This window comes from Teleopsis dalmanni, chromosome 1, assembly GCF_002237135.1.
Source record: "Teleopsis dalmanni isolate 2A chromosome 1, ASM223713v2, whole genome shotgun sequence".
NCBI lineage: Eukaryota > Metazoa > Arthropoda > Insecta > Diptera > Diopsidae > Teleopsis > Teleopsis dalmanni.
This window is the reverse complement of record NC_051846.1, coordinates 17,618,655-17,624,717: the sequence shown is the minus strand read 5'-3', so window position 1 is coordinate 17,624,717 and position 6,063 is coordinate 17,618,655. Positions and strand designations below refer to the sequence as shown.

Sequence of the window (6,063 nt, the reverse complement as noted above, 5' to 3'; positions counted from 1 at the left end):
ACATCAACCTCCGAATGTAGCTAGCAGAGGCAGGGGTTGAAATAGGGGCATCCAGTCTAGCAAACTTGTCTGCTCGCTCATTTCTTGCTATATTAGAATGCCAGGAAACTCAAACTAGACTTACCTTTGTGCGAAAAGGGAGCCTATACTGAAGAATAAAATTGTTTTTATTTGTGATATAGATTAATATTCTTTTTTTTTCATTTCTTATTATGATTTATTGCAATTAAAGTCGATTAAACATAAGAATAAACTAACAATATACATGTTATATACAGTAAAGAATGCTTACTTATTAAATCGTAATTCAACAAATAATATATTAATATAAAATAATAGTAGTTATATGTGAACCAGTATAGCATTCTTAGAAACAACACGTGGTTTGATACTGTTTTAAACACGCTACCCAGATAAATACTCGTATCAGTGTTTTGTTTCCGACATAAAGCTTAAGTATTGTTACGAGTATAACTTAAATCTCAAATGTACATAAAGCCTATCATAATTCGGGGCGAATTAAATTTCTTAACAAAGTTACAATTTGCATTCTGTTTTTTTAGTTTTTTAGTTTTTTAGTTTTATAGTTTTTCATTGACTTCGTTTGGTGAACATGTCGTGATCAGCGGCCACGTGTCGGAAGAAAATATCACTCAGACGACAATAACAATTTTCGTGGCGTCATTATGATCAACCACACAACGGTGGGCCTACCCTCTGTGTACAGCGCTTGAACTCCATGCACTTTAAAACTTGTTTGGAGTTGGGGTCAAGTCGGCAAAGACTTGGTGTTAGTTTTCGTTTCACAAGCAGCTAGCAACTTTAACAGCTGCAATAATCTAATATCGGTGTTGATGGATTATTCTTAGATACTTTTATTTTATTTCATTTTATTTTACATTTCTGTCACATTTTACTAGATTGTTTGTCACAGCTTAAATGTTGGCGGGACCGTCCTATCAAGCTTAATAATTATATGTATATATGTTTATCAGCGTACTCGTAACACTAAAACTGCACCCCTCACCAGTGCCTATTATCTGAAAATGAAATGAAATCGTGTTAGAAATATTCAAATCAAATTTGATTTGTGAAAATTTTTTTAAGTAATTACACCCTACAAAATTATTTGTTTAAGTTTTGGACATAATTTGCATAGAAATATAATGCTGTTTTGTTAACAATAACTACTTACATATAAATATTTAGTGAACCATTGCATATAATAGGTTAATAGTACAAGTGTATTAATGAGTAACAATATTTATTACTGTGATTTGTTATTGAAAATTTACTAAGTTCCGTAAGATAGATAATAATTTATATCATTTATTTATTTTATATATCACTACTGGTGTTTCTATGCTTTTTTACTACTTTAAGACAGATTAAAAAATTGTTATTTTTTTAATGTGCATTTAGACTGTGAGATAGGACAGTGCGAATGTGCCTGAGATTCGACATACAGGGTTTGGGTCTTAAGTCCTTGTAAGGTCGGATCTTATAACACACTTAAAAAAAACTTTTGTAAATGTTTGGTATAGCGCACACCATAGACAGGCAAAAATAAATATTACAAATTCTACATGAAGATTCAGCTCTATCTGTTATCGCTAGTGACCAACAGATCTATGCATGGTTTACAGCTAGCCAAATTAACCTAATTTGTTCTACATTTACGAGATATTTGAATAAATTAGTGATTAAAGTAATATTTGCTTACTCTTAAATTTGTTTTTGACATAGTTCTTTTTAAGATTTATACACTTACTGCAATGGTATTCAAACTCAGTTTCTTGAAGTACTTATCGTGTACTTATATTATATTAGTTGCAGAGACTACTTTTGAATACGTTGTTTGCAACGTATTTCCCCAGCAATCCATTTTTAATACATATGTAAATTTAATAAGATGGAGTCAATATAGTGAACACGATGGATCTGTTGTAAATCTCAAATCTCAAATCTGTTGTAATTGCTAATGAACCATAATGAGCCATTAACTTTTTTGCTAATTGAACTGTCTTTTTGTAGCATGCTAAATTACAGAAGTCTACTGATTCAACTGTTGCCTCATATCCGATGTTCATGGTTACACCACTGGACTCCAGATATGAAACCATCTACAATTCTACAATATAAAGCGATGCAATTTATTGAAAGTGATTATATAGATACGTTTTTAATTCACTATGCGTAAACATTACTTTCATCTTACGGCCAACTTTTTTATAATCAAATGTTCATATTATTAACGAGTTCATGGTTTTCTCTTTACTTTAGGTGAGATTTTATTTACGTCGGTAGTCTCGCTCACTTCTATTTGATAATCTTTTAAAACTATGTCTTAGGTGTTTTCCACCATATTCCGACTTGTTACCTTGTTTGCGACGCTCTTTGGTATTCATATAACCATAACTAAATTTGTGAAACCTCAACAAAACCAATGGTATGACGTGTAGTGTCATAATGCTACAAAGAAAGCAGACTGTATAAAAATTATGGAAGGAACATTTCTTTAAACTGTTACTTGGCATTAATAACATTGATTCGACCCTCACCGGCTTTTGACCTTGTCACCACACTATTGACCGGATATTCACATAGACTCATTCTATAGACTCATAAGGCATCACGTACATAATCCTACCTATGAAGTTAATAGAACTCTACAGAATAACGTTGAAAGTAGCTGTAGCCCCATCAATGTAGGATCGACTCCCTTCAAACCTTTTATTTTCGTGCGAGTCTTCAGGCAAGATGATCACCTATTATGTGATCTCTTCAATTTTGTCCTGGAGTCGTATCTTATGCGTAGGGCAGACGTTCATCGTAATGAAACAATATTATACATATGCGTACAGCTCCATGCTGACGCCAACTACTTCGACGTCATTGGGCTTAACAAACGTGATATTATTGCTGCTAACTAAAAAGAATCTGAAAAAATGGGCTTGGCGATGAGTAAGAATAAACCGAAGAATATGAGGGTTACTAACAGAAATGTACATCGTCGAACGGATGAGTCAGCAGTGAGAATATTCGAAAGAAAAGTTTTTTGTAGGAGCTTTGGTCCTCTACGAGTTTATAAGGATTAATTGAATTAGCATCCATAGGCTTCACAACTTCGACTTATTGTGAGAATGGATGACGTTGGATGGCGAAGTCAAGAAGGTGTTTGAAGCGGCAGTTGAAGAAAGACCATGTCTTCTCTATGAAGTAATTAGAAGGTGCTAACGCATTACAAGCGCCAGTAGATAAAATTTGATTTTATTGAAATCTAGAAAAGTGAACATTTATCCAATTACATTATTTTTTAAAAGGAATTCTATTTTGCAATATTTTGAGTTTATTTTATTAAGTATAATTATTTTTATTTCTTCTCAATTATATTTAGTATTTCTTATTAGCTAACACTTGTTATTAGAGCATCCAAAAATACGTATGAAACTAATTACCACCCGTATAGACTAGAATTTATAAAATTGAGAAAACATAAGTAAAAGCATCTACGAGTGTAAAAAGTTTATTTTGTTATTGTGTTACTAAGTATTTATTCTAAACGCCAACATGTATGCACTATAAAATAAAAAAATCTTTTCTGTACATTTTTAATAGCATGGATAGACAACTTAACAGCTCGCAGCTCGCAGCTCGTAGCTCGTAGCTCGGCAGCTTGGCAGCTTAGTGCCCAACCCGCCGCCATTATTCAATAACATTGCCAAGCATTTGCAGGTGTTCGACTGTCACATCACAACAAACTAATTAATAAAAGAATGCGTATGCATGAACGAACGTACTCATGCGGATATCAGAGGAGTCTTGTGCGACGTACGAGTATGTGAGTATGCGAGTATGTAAAATTACATTTCTTTTTACATGCCTCTTAGCAGTATGATGCATGCACACTCAACAGTCAACACTCAATCTGTGGCTTGAAAGTAAATATGGAGCCGCACTTGAGCCGAATTAACCATGTCATGTTTGTAAGAATTGTACGCAAAGTCCGATTGCCTAACATGGTCAATGTCCGAACTTGTTCCAAAACAAAAGAAAAAATAATACATATAAAATTAAAATAAAAAAATAAATAAGTAAAATTGAAACCATTTAAAGAAAATTTTTATTTTGCCTTCGAGAATGAGATGTACAGTATTCATGACATTAGAAAAATCAATACAGAAAAAAATGCGGTATCTAAAAATATGGTAAGGGAAAAAATCAAATAAAAATCTTCAAATACAAAAATACAATATTAAAGGTAACGAGCACATACCTCGCAAACGTAGAAATATGTACCTTTCCGAATATTTTTGATACTTACATTATATGTGCCACTTCAGATCAACAGGTTATTGGAGTACATGGTAAGCTAACGTCCATTGTTTTCTCCTCTTTATTGTTTTTGTTGTTGTTATTGTTGTTGTTTTTATTCTTGTTGTTTTCTGTTTTTGAGCTTCCATTTGAAACAAAACCATGAAAATGAATAAAGCCGACACGACATGAACGCTCTGTTGAATACTGTTGTGGGAATATTTCTTTATTTGAGCTTCGTTTTGGTTTCGTTATTTAAAGTCAAAGCTAAAGTTGGTTCAGAAACCTTTGTTTAGAGTTTAAATTAAATATACATATATATATACCATAAGCACTATATGCATACATACATACATTATACTGTATACACTAGCACACTTTCACATAGCCGTTTGTTGTTGTTATTTTTTTATGCGATCACGCTGATTGATTGTGCACACCTGTGAGGTTAAAAAGATTCATTTCCTACGTAGTACAAAGTTTATTCGTCTTGAATAATTCGTCTTTAGCCATTACTTCTTCTTGCTTTGTTGTTTTATTTTATTCTGGCCTTCCATTGCGTTGCTTAAAAAGTTGGTGTGGTTTAAGTTTTACGAAATTTTTGCATTTTGTTTCTTCCCGTTCGTGGCTTTTTATTCATACTAAATAACAAAAGATCTGAAATTCAGACAAGTTTTGTGTTAATGACTTGCGATTTAAACGAAACAAGACGCCATTTTTTGAAATTTCTAACATCGACACTCAAACTGACGTCTACGAAATCTTTGTACTTAAAAATGAAGGGCTTGTCTTAATATAATTTTTAAGTTAATTATATAATAGCCAACCGATATTTTAGTTAATTAATTTGTAAGCTATTTAAAAAGAATATGTAGTTTTTAATAATTTTAAATCTCTTATATATGTATACACATAGAAATCCTAAATAGAAATAGATATCTCTCCAAAAAGAATTATCAAAATATTGTATTATGTTAAATATGTATGCTTAAAGCGTTATAGTATACGAATATCAGAAGAGAAGATATATACAAAAACTTGATAGTCGGGACTCTGCAAAAGTATAGCAAATGCAGAACGCTGAAATTGTTTGATTCTGTGGATGCCCACACCTTTCAGAATTGTACTATCTTAAATCAAATGCAATATATGCATACTTCTATAAATTCATCCGAATTACTTATTATTTTAATTCAATAAATCTCTTGTTACAGAGGATTATCCATGTGGTCACGTACTCTATTGAGCGAAAGTGTTTTAGACACTAACTAAAGTATTTGATTCAGCAAGCAACAAGAAGACTAAAAAAATATTTTAATAATCAACATAATTGAAGTCGTTTCTTTCATTTAAAATAGTGATCCTGTACATATACTATGTATAGTATATTATATGTATTTTATAATTGAAGACATATATAATTTTTCACAAAAGTGTTTTATATACAGACTAAAAAATATATAAGGAATCAAGTAATTAAAGCCCTATTTTTCATTTAGAAAAATTTTAGATGGTGGCAAGTTTGTTTTATGGAAAACAATTTAACATACATTACATTAATTAATGAACTTAGTTTCTGGTATGCATGATTGAAAATTTGTGCGGGATGCAAACTGAACAATATTCGGATAATCGTATTAAAAATCAGATCCAGAAGAGGTATTGTAGTGAGTGAAGTGTAATTAATAAAATTACGCCATCAGTGATTTGATTCTAATAAACTATGTTAAGACTAATCTCAAAATCAAT

General features: G+C 31.5%; 1 long non-coding RNA gene across 2 annotated transcripts; it reads right to left on the bottom strand.

The window, feature by feature from the left end:
* Positions 1 to 4,095: 4,095 nt before the first annotated feature.
* On the bottom strand, positions 4,096 to 4,934 carry LOC119672099. 2 transcript variants are annotated; one of them, XR_005251863.1, is made up of 3 exons: positions 4,665 to 4,934; positions 4,325 to 4,600; positions 4,096 to 4,197 (listed from the first exon to the last, which is right to left on the bottom strand). It is a non-coding gene; the product is annotated as an uncharacterized LOC119672099 (long non-coding RNA). The 2 variants fall into 2 exon arrangements; XR_005251864.1 differs by having other exon boundaries at positions 4,669 to 4,934.
* Positions 4,935 to 6,063: the final 1,129 nt, after the last annotated feature.